General features: G+C 51.7%; 4 non-coding genes across 4 annotated transcripts; 2 read left to right on the top strand and 2 right to left on the bottom strand.

Annotated features, from left to right (window-relative positions):
• Positions 1 to 2,210: 2,210 nt before the first annotated feature.
• TRNAG-GCC lies at positions 2,211 to 2,281 on the bottom strand. The gene has a single exon. It is a non-coding gene; the product is annotated as a tRNA-Gly (tRNA).
• Positions 2,282 to 3,572: 1,291 nt separating this feature from the next.
• Positions 3,573 to 3,655, bottom strand: TRNAL-CAG. The gene has a single exon. It is a non-coding gene; the product is annotated as a tRNA-Leu (tRNA).
• Positions 3,656 to 4,224: 569 nt separating this feature from the next.
• Positions 4,225 to 4,296, top strand: TRNAD-GUC. Its single transcript has one exon. It is a non-coding gene; the product is annotated as a tRNA-Asp (tRNA).
• A 754-nt stretch (positions 4,297 to 5,050) lies between these two features.
• On the top strand, positions 5,051 to 5,122 carry TRNAG-UCC. Its single transcript has one exon. It is a non-coding gene; the product is annotated as a tRNA-Gly (tRNA).
• The last annotated feature ends 11,383 nt before the right edge of the window (positions 5,123 to 16,505 follow it).

Genomic DNA, 16,505 nt, shown 5'->3' with positions numbered 1-16,505 from the left:
AAACAGGCGAGCTGTCCCAAGCCCACCCTGGGTACATACCCGTGAGAGCCGCAACTCTTCATTCGGAAAGACACATGCCAACCCCACGGTCATGGCAGCACTGTTTGCCGTAGCCGAGACGTGGAGGAAACCCTAGTGCCCATCCCCAACGGCTCACCCACGAAGGTGCCATACCAGAGAAAGGGAGAGAATGGGATGCCACTGAGCCGTCCACACGAGTCAAGTTAGTGTCACTGGCAGCAACAGCGGCTGGAGCTGCAGAATATTACCCTTGGTGAGGGAAGTCACACAGACAGGGTCACAGATGGGGGAATCTAAAGTGTTGTACATATTCACCCCTGTGCCAACCAGCGACAGACTCTCAGGCTCGGGAAAGCAGCCTCGGGCTTCCCAAGGGCAGAGTCACGCACGGAGGGATGGATGAGGAGCCGGCCTCAACGGATGTACCGTACCAGTACTGCGTAGAAAGGAGAGGAGCAACGAGGATACACGGGATGCTACAGGGAATGAGATCCCACATCCTGTCATCACCTGTAACGGAAACCGATCTGAAACCCTAATCCTACATGCACAGGAGTGAATCACAACGCTGTACAGCGGACACGGGCACCAGGCTGTAGATCGTGCTGTTCTACACTTCCAGAACAACGACTGCCACTCCGGGGAAGTCCGTCAGTCGAGGATCGGTCCAAGAGTAGGAAAAAGAAGAGCTTACATTGTGATCCAGCAGACCCAATCCCGGCTACTCATCGGGAAAAGACAGCACGCCCAATGGGAAGAGAGGCGGGCATCCCCCAGGGTCATCGCAGCCCTCGGTGCCGTAGCCGAGACATGGGAAACGCTCATGTGCCGGTCGGCCCGTGGCCGGCACAAGAAGGTGAGGCAAATACATACCGTGGAATGTGACGCAGCCATCAAGAAGGAGCAGCCATCGCCATGGGCCACAAGGCCGGACGGACCCACAGAAGGGACCACTGAGTGAAGTGGGTCGGGTGGAGAGGGACAAAGCTCTGTGGACTCGAACAACGAATACAAAGGAATGTCTGTGCAACGGGAAACCGACCTTGAGACGTAGAAAAGGTGCATAGGGCTACCCAAGGGGAAAGGCAGGGAAGGGACGAAGTTGGCGTCGGATCAAGAGATAGGAAATACTATATGCTTACAGTCGATGAGCAACAGAGCTTTCCTCTGTAGCATGAGAACTGTATTCGTGTCTCACCTTAACCTACACTGGAAAATTACCTGGAAAAGAACAGGGGACTGAATCCCTTTGCCGAGCACCTGAGACTAACCCAGGACTGTAAATCAGTTCTACTCGTGTTGGAAGCCGCAGAAAGAGGAGCAGGCCCTGGCCTGGGGTGGGGGGTGGGGGGAGGCAGGCCAGTGCGACAAATGCAAAGGCAGGTTCCTGGACAAGACTGGGATTTGGAATGGCTCAGGGAGGAACTGGGCGTGGGGAGGAGGGGGGGTGTGCAGATGGGGGAGGCGCCGAGCGGGGTGGGGGTGGGAGGATGGGGTGCGTTTGGGGAAGTCGGGGGACGGTGAGGGTGCAGGCTGAGGTGGTGGTGCTCTTGCGGCAGGGCTGATGCTGAGGTGTGGCGCGCAACAGGGTTTCAGGGGGATGGGGTGGTGTTGGAGACGGTGAGGCCGTCCCTGTTGGGGACCTATTTCTGCCGAGGGACGGGGAGCTGGTGGACTTCTTTGGAAGTCCTCCTGCAAGACTCTGGTCCAGGGACCCTCCAGGCGAAAGGGATGTATGCTTGCCAGATGTGGCAACTTCCTTGCTCCTGGCCGTGCAAACGTAGTGTGATTGATTCTCCGGAGTGTGGGGAGAGTGAGGCAGGGAGCTTGGAGACGGACGTTGTGAAAGGTGACGAGGTGGTGCGGGCGGCTGCCAGCCGTGGGGTATTCCTTCCAGGGCAATCCCTGAGCCCCTGGCTGGGTCCGGGTGAGGAAGCGAGCAAACCCAAGAAAGGTGCCTGGACGCACGGGCGGCTGAGCCCGCAGGGCTTGGGGCCACGGAGGCTTGGCAGCAGGGCCTTTTCTGGGTGGGGTGGGGCGGGGCGGGGTGGTGGGCGTCTGCGTGGGAGAGGCAGCGGGCGGCAGGTAGCAGCCAGCGGTTGCAGGAGCGCTGCCCGGAGCGCCTTTCAGCCGGCAGACCTAGCTGGGCTCTGGGGCTGCAGTGCGGGACCAAAAGGGGACGCTGTGGCTGCATGGGCCGGGAATCGAACCCGGGCCTCCCGCGTGGCAGGCGAGAATTCTACCACTGAACCACCCATGCACCGATGACCAAAGCCGCCCGACGCCGCCCCAGAGGCGCTGACCGCCACCCGCCCGGCACTGCTCACTGCTCGCCCGTCGCCCGTCGGCATCTATCTGCTCTATCGGAACAGGAGACGACGGGAGATAGAGGTTGGGGGTGGGGGGGGGGGGGGGGGGGCGCGACCTGAAAGCCAGGATCCGGGCACGTGCAGGACCCCAGGGCGCGGCGCTCTCGGAGGGACCCACTCGGCCCGTCCCGCGCCTTCTGCGCCGACCACGGCCGCCGCGACCCTGTCGGTGTCGCCCGAGGGGGCCGGGAGCCGACGCCGTCTGCCCGGCGCCGGCATCCCTGTCAGGTGCAGGCGCAGGCGCCGCGTGGTCGCTGCGGCCGCGCGCCGACGTTCCTCTCAGCGACCGCCGGGTCCCGACCCCAAGGCGTGTGAGCCCGGCTCGTGCGCTCTGGCGGCCCGCGCTCCCGAGGTCCGGCTCTGACGGGGTGGTGGTGCTGGTGAGGAGGGGCCCTTTGGCAGAGCGGCTCCTGGCTCGGGGACTGCCGGCTGAGGCAGGGAGCGCGCGCAGGCGGGCTTGGCTGCGGCCCGGGCAGCGGCTTCCCCCGGGAACGGGCGCGGGGGCGCCTGTGGGTGGGCTGCACGGGCACGCAGGGCTTCCGCTCCCTCCCCAGAGGAGCACCCTTCCCGGGACGGACTCGTGCCAGGAAGACCGGTGTTCGCTGGCCCGCAGGAAGGCTGGGAGGCACGTGTCCCTGGCGGGCGGCAGGCAGGTGTGGCCCGGCCAAGGCCGCAAGGCGCAGAAGCGTCGAGGGCACGCAGCACCCCCCTGGCGGGCAAGGCGGGGGCTCGGCCGCCTCGGTGTGGCTGGGGAGCGCAGGCGGGCCGGCGGGCCGGCTGCGGAGGACAGGGTGCCGGCCGGAGGGAGAGCGGCCGGGGGCGGACGTGGAAGCAAGGCTGCGAGAGCCAGTTGGCCGTTCCCGGCAGAAGTCGGAGCGCCGGCGACGCGAGGAGGGCTTGCCACCCGCGGCGGGGCTGCGTGCTTCGGCGCGGCCGGGGGCGGGGCGGGGCCGTGGGAGTGGAAGTGGGAGGGTGGGCGAGGGTGGGCGAGGGGGAAGCGGGGAGGCAGGAAAACCAGCAGCTGCAGCTGCAGCTGCAGCCAGCTGGGGAGGAAGGATGCGCTGAGGAGGACTGAAGGTTCCTGGGGCGGGGGTGCAGGTGGCGGGAGGCAGCGCGTGTGTGGAGAAAGGCAGTGGCGCGGGGAGGACGGGTGCGTTTGTCCGGCGGGCCAAAAGGCTGGCTTGTCAGGAGTGGGATTCGAACCCACGCCTCCAGGGGAGACTGCGACCTGAACGCAGCGCCTTAGACCGCTCGGCCATCCTGACGGCGGGCCTGGCTGGGCGCGTGGCCGCTCGCCTGGCTGGGACCCGACGCGGCGCCAGCCCCGGTGCCCTTGGCGGGCCGCGCGCTGCGCCGCGGCAGGCAGCCAGGCAGCCAGCCAGGCAGGCAGGCAGGCGGCCGTCCGGGGTGGGTGTCGACGGAGCCGGCGCACGGCGGTCGCAGGCCGAGGCGCCTGGCTCGGCCGCGGGTCGCGCCCCGGACCCAGCCGGGCCCTGGGCGGGCCGGCCCCTCCCCAGCCGCGCCTCTCCTGGCCGGACGCCGGCCGGCGCGCGCCCACCGTGTCCTCGCAGCCTGGCTTTCCTTCTCGGGCCCCCTTCTGCCGGCGGAATGCCCGCGTTGGAGGCAAGAGGCGGCGCGCACTGGGGAGTGTCCAGTGCCCCGGGGGTCCGGGGCCCTGTCGGGGTGGCGGGCTGCCGCTGTGACCGAGGCGGTTGGTTGGGTGCGCGGTTGGGTCGGGACCCGCGGTGGCCGGGGGCCCGTGCTGGGCAGGGGGACGCGTCGGCAGGCAGCCCGAGAGCCGGTGAGCGGCCGGGCGGTAGGACGGTCGCCGCCGTCCTCGTTAGTATAGTGGTGAGTATCCCCGCCTGTCACGCGGGAGACCGGGGTTCGATTCCCCGACGGGGAGGCCACACCCCCTTTTTGGTGGCCGCGGTCGCTCTCTGTCCTGCCGCCAGGCCCCCAAGGGCCCTTGGTCTCGTCCCGCCGCCTTTGGGCGAGGCGCCAGGGCGCGGTGCCCTGCCTAGCCACCGTCGACCCCCCCTCTCCCCGTGCAGCCCTCCAGCCTGAGCCCTTTGTGGTCGCCGGGCGCACGGTCGCCACGGCCGAGCGAGGGCCTCCTTGGCCACCCCACGGCCTTGCCCGACCAGAGCCGGAGCTTGCGGCGCGCCCGGCCGCCCACGCACCCACCCCCACTGGCTGCCTCAGTGGGCTCCTAGGCTCGCGACGCCCCCGCCGTGCGGCTCGGCACAGCGCCGCGACGCGTGCAGGCAGCTGGGTCCCGTGTCCCTAAGTCGTCGTTAGAAGTTGCCGCGGTCAGCGCCCGGTGGAGAAGGGCTTTGGCCAGCTGGATGCGGGAAGCTGCGTGCCCCGCGTTGCCCGCAGTTGGTGAGGGCGGAGGCGTTCTCGGGCCGCTTCGCGGAGGATGGGCCGGAGGCCCCCAAGGCTGCGGGAGCGCAGTCCCGTGGCGGTCCGGCCGGTTGACCTCGTTTGCTGCTTAACGGTTGCGCGGTTGGTGCGCCGCGCAACTGCTGCTGGCGCCGGCGGCGGAGCAGAGCGTCCGGCTGACGGCGCGTCGGGGCAGGAAGCGGAGGTGGGGGCGTCGGCGAGAGGATGCTGGGGCGAGCCTGTGGCCTGCGTCTGGAGGTTACTCGCATTGTGTAGCGTTGGTGGTATAGTGGTGAGCATAGCTGCCTTCCAAGCAGTTGACCCGGGTTCGATTCCCGGCCAACGCAGCAGGCCGCCTTTTTGCTGAGCTGCACCGTCCTCCCGGCAGGGGCGTTCGTGGGAGAGAGAGCTGGGAGCGGGGAGCCAGCCCGCTGGCCCCGCGGCTTTTGACGTGTGTGGGCGAAGCGGCGGCGCGCACAGTGTTTTGAGGGTGCTGAAAGCAAGACGGCACGCCAGGGCTGGCGTACTGACAGGGCCTGTGAGCGGCTGGACTTGCAAAGGCCGTGTGTTGGCATCAAGGGGCGCTCGCGTGTGGCATGTAGGCGCTTGTTTCAGTGGGAGCAGGCGAAGGCTTTACCCCGAAGCTCCCTGGTGGTCTAATGGTTAGGATTCGGCGATCTCACTGGCGCTACCCGGGTTCGATTCCCCGACTCGGGAAGCTTTTCTACTTCCTCTACCCCTGCCACCTGCCGATGTCCTCTCCCGCGGCCCTCCCACCCTTTTAACCTTCTCTTGCTAAGCTCTGCACCAGAGGCCCCCCGGGACCCTGCACCTCTAGCCCAAGCCCGATTCAGGCCACCTCCGCGGTACACCGGGGCAAACCTTTTGGCCACAGTGGCAACCTCGAGCCTCTTCCACCACGAGCCGCGTGAGGCCTCCCATCCCCCGCCTCCCTCCCTCCTGAGGGGCTGTGGCTGCTGGCCCTGGTGGCGACGATGATGCTCCTGGGCTTGTGCTGGTTCTCCTGCTGTGGGTGGTGGTAGGAGGTGAGGTTGGATAGGGCGAGTGTGGGTCGCGGTGGGTGTCGGGGCCCGGGTCGGTAGCCGAAGTTGAGCGAGGGTTTCTGCCTCTGAGAGTGGGATTATGGTGAGGGTTCAGGCTGATGTGGTGGTGGTCTTGGGCAGGGCTGATGCTGAGGTGAGTGGTGAAGAGGGTTTCAGGGGAGGATTGATGTTTGATGTGGTTGTGGCGGTGCAGTTAGAAACCTATTTCTGCTGAGGGACAAAAGATGAATAGAGATTACTGTGTGCCAGGAGCTTGTGGACTTCTATTGAACTCTTGATTGCATGGTACCCCCAATGAATTTGAAATTATTATGCTGGATGTGGCAACTTCCGTAATCCTAGTTATGCAAATTAGTGTCATTTTCAGAGTGTGTATAGTGACTCAGACTCAGACAGTTGGATAGTTGGTGGTAGGTGACAAGATTGTTGATGCTGTTCTCAAATCTGATACAGTTTGAAAAATTCAATTTGTCATGAATGTGTCTGAATTTCCCGCCACTGTGACCACTACCTGCTTTTACTTTGGATGTCTGAACCATAGGTGCTGCCATTTTGACTCTTAAATACACTACACTTATCAATCGTGAACGTAGATGTAGAAGGTATGTTTAATAAACCACAACACCAACTGCTGTGATCAATAAAATTTAAGTTAGATTATGATTAGCTTAAAGTTCCTTAAAACCAGATACATGTCATGATCTACATGTCAAAGGCATAGGAAGAGAAATATGCATTGGTTTCATTCATGGGAGTATAAACACCCTGCGGGAACTACAAGATAAAAGCACTCTTGTCACCCATACTTAATTATTCATGGTGAAATAGCAAACCAGTGCAATATAGAAGAGAGTCTCAGGGTTGCAGTTCCCTAGGCTTCAAAAGTGGAGAAGGCAATGGCACCCCACTCCAGTACTCTTGCCTGGAAAATCCCATGGGCAGAGGAGCCTGGTGGGCTGCAATCCGTGGGGTTGCGAAGAGTAGGACACAACTGAGTGACTTCACTTTCACTTTTCACTTTCATGCATTGGAGAAGGAAATGGCAACCCACTCCAGTGTTCTTGCCTGGAGAATCCCAAGGACAGGGGAGCCTGGTGGGCTGCTGTCTGTGGGGTTGCACAGAGTCGGACACGACTGAAGTGACTTAGCAGCAGGCCTGAAAACGGAAATTTCCAAACAATGTTCCACTACATTCAAAGCCAATGCAATAAAGGAAAACACCCTTGTCAGGGCTCAAAGGCCATGGATGTCTCAACCAGCCAATCCTAGTACTGATACACATAGACATACTTAAAAGCAACAAATATGTTTCCACCAACAAAAGATCAGACAAGCTGTAGCCCCCAAATTCCACTTCCAGTGCCAGATGGAGACTTCCAGATTGACCTGGCTCCTGAAAGAGAATGAATCTAGAGTGTCTCATAATCAGTCCTGAATGGTTCAGTCCCTGAAAGGGAAGTGAGCCCAGATGGTGCAGGTAGAATTTTCCCATCCTGCACAAGCCAGAGTGGCTCTTCCCAATTCAATCAACACACACAAAAACACCAACAACTAATATGGTATGGTCACAGGGACAGAAAATCAGAAGAGGTATAGTCCAAAATTTTACTCCCAGTGTCAGGTGGAGGTCTCCAAACAGATTGGCCCAGCTCTTGAAAGAAAGATCCAGAGTGGCTTGCAATGAGCCTGCTCTTGTGTGGCCTCAGCCTTCAATGTCTTGAAGCAAGGCTTGGGCTCCCAGCCAGAGACTGAGCTGAGTCATAGCAGTAAAAGCACCAGATCCTAGCCACTAGACCAGTGGTCAGTGACAAGGGCCCTGGCCCTTTGGCTTTGCAGAAAAGAATTTCCACCAAGATGGAAATTAGTGAAGCAAGTAAAGTATTTCTTAGGAGGAAAAAGAGTATACAGTATGTGTGGATAGACATACAGTCAGACTCAGGGAGAGAGTTGCTGAGTAGCATCCTTATGGTAGTTTGAATTATTTTTATGGGGTATTTCTTCCATGTTTCCTTTGGCCAGTCATTTTGATATGCCTGGTTCACAGTCCGTATCTGGTATATCTCAGGTTCCTCCCATGTGTGTACCAGCATTTCTTGGCCAAGAGGGATTTTACCAAAGAGGCATCTGGGTAGCCTGGCATTAGTTAGCATCACTCCCCTTTGACCTCGAAGGAAACTTTCTGCACTTATATGGTCAAGGAGGTTTCCTGACTTTGGGAATGAGAAATATGTGGTCTGAGCAGGGCCCAGCCTCCTTGCCTTAATTGCCCTGTTATTCTTGCCTTGGAGTTTCTGTCAATAGAGAATGAATCTCTGAATGCTTTACCTGGGGGTGGGAGGATGGGGGGTGGTGGTGGGAGAATATACCTCCTGCCTTAAGCCCAGATTGGCTCACAGTGAGCCCAAAGTGGCTCAGTTCTTGCAAGGCAGTGAGCCTGGATAGAATAGAGAGAAAATTTCAGCCTGCACAAACTGGAGCAAATCACCCCCAAGTGATGCAGAATATGGATTGTAGCTCAGGACGTTTCTTGGCTCCAAAAAGCCTCATGCTGGGGTGGCTGGGGCCTGTCAGGAAGAGTCCCTTTATTTTCCCCAGAGCAAAATGAGCTCCTGCAGCTGCTGCTGCTGCTAAGTCGCTTCAGTCATGTCTGACTCCGTGCGACCCCATAGACAGCAGCCCACCAGGCTCCCCGATCCCTGGGATTCTCCAGACAAGAACACTGGAGTGGGTTGCCATTTCCTTCTCCAATGCATGAAAGTGAAAAGTGAAAGTGAAGTTGCTCACTTGTGTCTGACTCTTAGCGACCCCATGGACTGCGGCCCACCAGGCTCCTCCGTCCATGGGATTTTCCAGGCAAGAGTGCTGGAGTGGGGTGCCATTGCCTTCTCCAACCTATATTCCGCTAAAGACAGAAGAAAGATTTTGGAAGTGGGGGAGTGAGTTATGGCAAGTTATTAGGAAAAGTGCATTAAAAGGTAAGATTGTTATTGTAGGTTTTAGTCTGTGCCTTCTGCAGAGATAATAATTTCTTATGATTTAGGGTGATTCTTCTCTTCCTTGTATGTATAGTGATATATCTGTACAAATGGGGATTTCCCTTCTAAATGTAACTTCCCCTTACACAGAGAAAATTCTGCTTAGTTTTCAGAGCTTTTCTAGTGCCTGCTGTTTCAAGCAGCTCAAGATAATCCTTATGACAGTGAGGCATATTTTGGGGTGATATATTCTGCTTCCCTTCTCAACCAGTAACAAAGAGACACTTAGGTGAGAGAGCTAATTCTTAGGTAGGTTGATAAGGAAACCAGGGCCCTCAAGGAGGAGGAAGGGACTTTTTCTTCTACATTCCTACATCTTAGTCACATAAGATGTTTTTTCTTAAGCTCTGAGTTGTTATGGCAACAACCTATTTTTGCCTTAAACTAACTTCCTTTAAGCCCAGAGCTAATGATTACACAACAAAACAACCCATCTTGCTCAAAGTATGTTTTTCCTTAAGCTCTGTACTAATGATTATGTAACAACAATGTATCTTGCTTGAGGACGTGTTTCTCCTTCCTCACAGAAATCTTCTGACTAATCCTATTATCTTAAGATGTATGTTGTGGGAGTGGGTCTGTTAAGACCTTTACAAACTTGAGACATTCTTTTGATCTATTGCTAGTAACCAATTGAAAAAGTATATAGATCCCTTGCTGAGTTTGCCCCCTTCTGATGTCTATGTCAGAAGCTTTCTCTGTCCCCTTTTCACCTTATAAATCTTTTGCTGCATGAAGCTCTGAGTGAGTGAAGCTGCATCTTTGGTCCTGAAGCTAAATTCTCTCCTTTTGAGATCATAAATCCAACCTTGTTCACCATAAGCTATCACTAGGCTTTTCTAAAATAATGCAAATACTTAAGCTATAGCCAATCAAATAATTTCCTTGCTTTGCTTCCATCTTTTATCTAAAGTAGTCTTTCTCCAAGTTCCTATTTGTGGACCACTCAATCACTTCTGTGGAGCCCTATACCAAAGTCATAGGTATGGAGCCCTGAACCAAGGTCACAGGACAAAAATCCCTGGAAGTGACCAAGCCCCATAGGAACTGTTGCCATGAGCCTTCGGGTCTAAGCCAGTCAGTTTCCTGACTCCATATTAGGTAAAATACCCACCCTATTCCCATCCTGTAGCATCCTCTGTGCATGCGTGCTCAGTCACTTCAGTTGTGTCTGACTCTTTGCAACCCTATGGACTGTAGCCTGAAAGGCTCCTCTGTTCATAGAATTCTCCAGAATGGAGACTACTGGAGTTGGTTGCTGTTCCCTCCTCCAGGGGCTCTTCCTGACCCAGAGGTCAAACCTAGGTCTGCATTGCAGGCAGATTCTTTTTACTACTGAGCCACTGGGGAAGCCCATATCACCCTAACCAGTTACCTAATGCCACCATTCCAGTAGGAATTTTCTCTGTCTTGAGGCTATAAAAATTGGCTACTAGCCTGTGAAAAGTTCAGATTTCCCTTGCAGCTCTAACAGTGTCTCCCACTGTAATAAACGTTATTCTCCTCTCATTCTGCCTTATGTTTGGAAATTCTTTTCCAACCCATGCACAGACCACGCTATTTTGGTGGCCTATACAGGGATTTGGGGTCTCTTCCATCACCTGTTCTTTCTCAGAGGAGCCCTCTGTGAGCAAGCAAGAGCCTGTGGCAGCAACTGAGGACCTCTGGCCAGGGTTACCATCTGGTGTATTCCAAAAGCCCTACAGCTGACTGTGCCCCAGTAGCTACCACCCAAATAGGTGAGGGTCTCACTTTTTGACTTCTTTCCAAATGATGACTAGGCCAATCAATATTGTGCAGGCATGGGTCAGACACTTAAGAGACCTTAGGGTGCCTGCCACTTGAAAGTTCCCTTGAAGGATAAGGGAGTTATGGGATGGACCAGACCACAGGGCATCCACCCTCAACAAGACAACTTGCATGCTCCATGTCAGGCACATATTACTTTGAGCAAAACAGAGCCCATCATCCCCTGGCCACTGCTTCCCCAACAGGATTGTAAGGTGGAATCCTCAGCCTGTCTTCCCTATCACTTTTACTTCTTTTCCTTTCCATCTGGGTTGATTTAAGGAGCCTAAGTGTTGCCTGTGAGCCATCCCAAGAGTGCCTTCCACATTTCAGGAAAGTGCCAAATGGTGAGTTACCCAGTTGCTTCCAGGAATCTCTGTCTTTCCCTGCCTGGGTCACATGGTTCTTTAGCTTGTAGGTTCTCAAGATGCAACTCTTAGGATGATTGGCCGTTTTGTGCCGTTAGTCGCATGGAGAGATCACTGGGACAAAGGTATGCCTTTCTGTAAGCTGGTGACTAAGTACTTGCAGTCTATGGCATGTAGGCTAAGAATGGTATATCCTAGGAGCCTCTCTCAGACACACCCCTTGGCTACATTCTGAGGAACTGAAAAAATTTGATCTTGAAAATCTCAGAAAGGACTGGCCCCAATATAAATTGGAGGACCAAAAAAAAAAAAAAAAAAAAAAAAAATGCCCTCCGAATGGCACACCAGATTGTAGCACAATCCTTCAACTTAATCTCTTTTGCCACAAGCAGGAAAGGACTCAGAGGTTCCTGATGTTCAGTCCTTCACAGCCCTTAGTCAGAATTCAGATTTGAGGGACTCATGCCACATGTATCTTTCTGTTGTTGCCTTTTCCCCCATCCCTCTCTGTCTCCTTCTCCATCAGATTGCCTAGATGACCTCTATTTGACCTTTCCTATCCATGTGCACATGTGCTAAGTCACTTCAGTCGTGTCCGACTCTTTGCAACCCTATGGACTGTAGCCTGCCAGGCTTCTCTGTCTATGGGATTCCCCAGGCAAGAATCCTGGAGTGGGTTGCCGTGCCCTCCTCCATTCGTATCCACATTTGATCTCTGTTGTCAGAGACAAGGGAAGGGTTCTGAAGTTCCCTTTGGTCTAGGACTTTCTCCTATAATCAAATGCCTGAGGGATCAAAAAACTCTCCTAACATTCTAAAGAAGCCCCTTCTAACTACTCCTATCTCTCAGGGTGGGAAGGGACCAAACTTCCCCCAACCCCTCCAGATTCTTCTGATCAAACGGAAGACCTCACCTCCCCAGAGGGTCAATCTCTGCTGGGACAACATCTTATCAGTCAGTCTGCCTGTGTTATCAGAGCCAATTTGAGTACTATCTAAATTTTAGCTCTGAGTCCATAACCACAGAAAGAAAAAGACAATATGGCTATGATATTAGACACTGGAGAAAACTGGTTAAAATGAAACCTTTTTGAAATTACAAAACTGTTCTTGCATATGCAACTAGAAAAAGTTAGCTTGTTAAACAAAAATATGCCTAGGAGAAAGCTTGAAGTTAACTTATCATGTCCTTTGCCTGAGACTTCAGCATTGAGAAAATTAGAACCTCAAGCCAAAAAAGTGGGAGAAGGTAAAGAGACAGTACATCTCAAGTGGAAAATTATGAGATCTCTCTCTGTATTTATTGTATGTCTCTGTGTGTGTCTTTGTCTTTGGGCAATATTGCTGAAGTTAATTTGTAAATGAGCTCTAATTTAACTGGCCTAAATAAAAGTAAGTGCTTACAAATAAAACAATTCTAAATACAAGAGAAATTAAGCTAAATGAATTCCAGGTTTGTGCAAACTGGGAGAAATTCAGTATTAAATTAATATCTGCTATTAATGCTTGTTTGTTAACCTAATCATTCATAATGATCTGGTATGTCCTGGTAAAATATCAGTCCTAATTCTAGTTATTATTTAAGTGTTGCATGTCACAGCACTAACCAAGTTACTTTTTTAACAACAAATTTTTTTATGGGGACCATTTTAAAGTCTTTATTGAATCTGTTACAATATTTCTTCTGTTTTATATTTCAGTTTTTTGGCCAGGAGGCATATGGAATCTTAGCTCCCTGAGCAGAGATCAAACCTGCACCCTCTACATTGGAAGGTGAAGTCTTAATCCCTTTACCACCAAGGAAGTCCCCAAGTTACTTTTTTTCAGTTGTATTGTAGTCAGATTTTAAATGTGTCTTCTTGTCATCATAGAAAACTATGGTTTCACTCTGATGCCTTTGCAAAAAAAAAAAAAAAAAAAAAATATATATATATATATATATATATATGTATAAAACCTCTTCAAGATTTATGGAAAAGACTTCCTAAGGTTACATTAATAGTAAGCTGGTTCAGTTCAGTTCAGTTGCTCAGTCGTGTCCGACTCTTCGCGACCCCATGAATTGCAGCACGCCAGGCCTCCCTGTCCATCACCAACTCCCAGAGTTCACTCAAACTCATGTCCATCAAGTCGGTGATGCCATCCAGCCATCTCATCCTCTGTCGTCCCCTTCTCCTCCTGCCCCCAATCCCTCCCAGCATCAGAGTCTTTTCCAATGAGTCAACTCTTCGCATGAGGTGGCCAAAGTATTGGAGTTTCAGCTTTAGTATCAGTCCTTCCAAAGAACACCCAGGGCTGATCTCCTGTAGAATGGACTGATTGGATCTCCTTGCAGTCCAAGGGACTCTCAAGAGTCTTCTCCAACACCACAGTTCAAAAGCATCAATTCTTTGGTGCTCAGCTTTCTTCACCATCCAACTCTCACATCCATACATGACCACTGGAAAAACCATAGCCTTGACTAGACGGACCTTTGTTGGCAAAGTAATGTCTCTGCTTTTGAATATGCTATCTAGGTTGGTCATAGTTTTCCTTCCAAGGAGTAAGCGTCTTTTAATTTCATGGCTGCAATCACCATCTGCAGTGATTTTCGAGCCCCCCAAAATAAAGTCTGACACTGTTTCCACTGTTTCCCCATCTATTTGTCATGAAGTGATGGGACCAGATGCCATGATCTTCGTTTTCTGAATGTTGAGCTTTAAGCCAACTTGTTCACTCTCCTCTTTCACTTTCATCAAGAGGCTTTTTAGTTCCTGTTCACTTTCTGCCATAAAGGTGGTGTCATCTGCATATCTAAGGTTATTGATATTTCTCCCAGCAATCTTGATTCCAGCTTGTGCTTCTTCCAGTCCAGTGTTTCTCATGATGTACTCTGCATATAAGTTAAATAAGCAGGGTGACAATATACAGCCTTGAGTCTGGTATCAGACTGGAATTTGGTTTTCTGTCTCTGTTAAGAGAACAAAGTTTACTTGGAATGTGGCTTTTGATAACAGACTATGTGAATTTTTTTGCCTTTAAATAATTTATATTTGTTTCTAAAACATTTTGTTACTTTGGTAAAGTAAATAAATATTATTTCACAATTATCTATGAAGATTATGGTACATGTAGATAAAACTCATTCTGCTTCTACAAAAAATTAACCCCTCACTGTCAGACTTTTGCTATCCTGATGTCCTTAAAACTTGACAAAAGTCTACTCCTAAATCAGGGAATTTAAAATGGGTAAATAATAGCTGTAAATCAAACGATCAGAGCTTTGGAAATCCAACAAGACCACTTGGCTTTTCCCAGCTCCCTGAAAAACTTCATTTTTATTTGTTGGGTTAAACCCTTTTCTGGCTGTAGTGTTAATGCCCTCACAATGAAAAAGAAATTATGTTTCACTGAATATTAAATTCTAGTTTTGTTAATTAAAGTCTGTGTTTACTATGACTCATTTCTGAGATAATTGTTATGTTATATTGCTAAAAGGTTTATTTAAACTATTAAAAAAGACACTCTAAATTTGTTTCTAAAGCATATCTCAATAATCAGTCTTTGGATGAAGACCAGATGCTCCATGATCTACAACCAGGAAATTAACACCAGGCTACAGTCATTTAACAAGCTGTCAGATGACCTGGGGATGTAATGGACTATGCTTAATGGAAGTTCTTGACTTAAATTCTTACTTTTGACATTACTAATAACAGCTAGCTATATTATTTTCTATTTCGCCTGTTTCAGAAGATTGTTTTTTACATTACCAAATGCATGACTGAGTGATAAAATGCTGATATATACTTTCATATGAGATCAGACTTGGGAAGAAGCAACAAGAGGGAATATTTTCCTGAACCAAGAGGCTAGTAACACAAGTGTGGTCCAGAGACTTTTGCTACTTGCAAGGCCTGGTCCAATAACAGCACATTGAGAGGCCTATCAACAAAAGCTTCAACAGAACTGGGAATGAGCTTTCCTAGCACCATGGGACACAATGGCCATGAAATGCCCCCAAACTAGGGCCAAATTTGGGACCCAAAGGGGTTCTGCCAACTGGAAATTGCACTTGCCATCTGCCTCTACAAAGATTAATTCATGACCCCTGCAAGCTGCTGACCTTCAGGGTCAGCTGAAAGGAGTTCAGGGTGGTGATCAGAGGCATGGGGAAAAACTGGAAGAACAGGCCTTCAGACAATCAGACGTTTTCAGGTAAAGAATTTTATGAGCCCAAATTCTTGCATCTTCTCATACTTAGATAGAAACACTAACCTCACAGACTGAGTTCTGGTCCTGGTTCTCCAGGCCAGCCCCTCTTCTATACCCTGGTGGCTTTTCTACTTCTATTAATCTTTGGCCCATGTATCTTTAACCTTCTTATTAAGTTTCTTTCTTCTAGAATACAACAAATAAATCACCAAGTGGTAGATAAGACAGGAATATCACTCTGCCAACACCCAGACAATGCTGGAACAAGCTGCCTTATCATTTCTTGGACTCTCATCTCCCTCCATAATTGCACCCTGACAGAAAGTGGGCATTGGGACCCAGGACCCTATGACACCACTGCCCAGTTTGAAGAAGTCAGAGGGGTCATCACCTCTCTGCCCAATAAGTCTGGGTCCCCAGACTGAGTCCCCATGGTCTATCCCATAGGTAGACAGTTACAGTCAAGAGCAGGCAGTTAAGGGGCCAAAGATTTGGCCCACAAGTAGAAAGAGGGGGTAATGTGGAACCCTATACCAAAGTCATAGGTGTGGAGCCCTGTACCAAGGTCACAGGATAAAAATCTCTGGGACTGACCAAGCCCCATAGCAACTATTGCCATTAGCCTCCGAATCTAAACCAGCCAGTTCCCTGACCCCATATTAGGTAAAATATCCACTCTATTACCCACCCTACAGCATCCTAACCAATCATCTATGGCCACCATTCCAGTAGGGATTTTCTCTATTTTGAGGCTATAAAAATTGGTGACTACCCTGTGAAAGGGTTCAGCTCTCCCTTGAGCTGTCCTGCTGTTTTAACAGTGGCTCTCACTCAAGCTTTATTCTCGTCTCATTCTGCCTATGTCTGGAAATTCTTTTCCAACCTGTGTATGGACCATGACCACTTCCAGTTTGGTGCTGTCCAGTTGGAACGAATAGGCACAAAAGGGCAGACTCAGAGAGAGAGAGCGTCATGGACCTGTGGTAGTTTGAATCACTTATATTGGGTGAATCTTCTGAGTTTCCTTTGACCAATCATCTTGCTTTGCCTGAGTCCCTATTTGGTTTATCTCAGGGTTCTCCTGTGTGTGTAGACATATCTCTTAGCCAAGATGAATTCTATTGAAGAGACCTATGGGTAGGTTGACATCACCTACTATGGGGTGGTGCCCCCTCCGTTTCTGACCTTCAAGGAGGCTATCTGCACGTGTGTAGTCCAGACCGTCTCCTTGACTTTGAGAATGAGGAAAATGTGGTCTCTGTCTTTTCATCTGAGCAGGGC

The sequence above is a fragment of the Bubalus bubalis genome, chromosome 6 (genome assembly GCF_019923935.1).
Source record: "Bubalus bubalis isolate 160015118507 breed Murrah chromosome 6, NDDB_SH_1, whole genome shotgun sequence".
Taxonomy (NCBI): Eukaryota; Metazoa; Chordata; class Mammalia; order Artiodactyla; family Bovidae; genus Bubalus; species Bubalus bubalis.
This window is presented reverse-complemented; position numbering and strand designations above follow the sequence as displayed.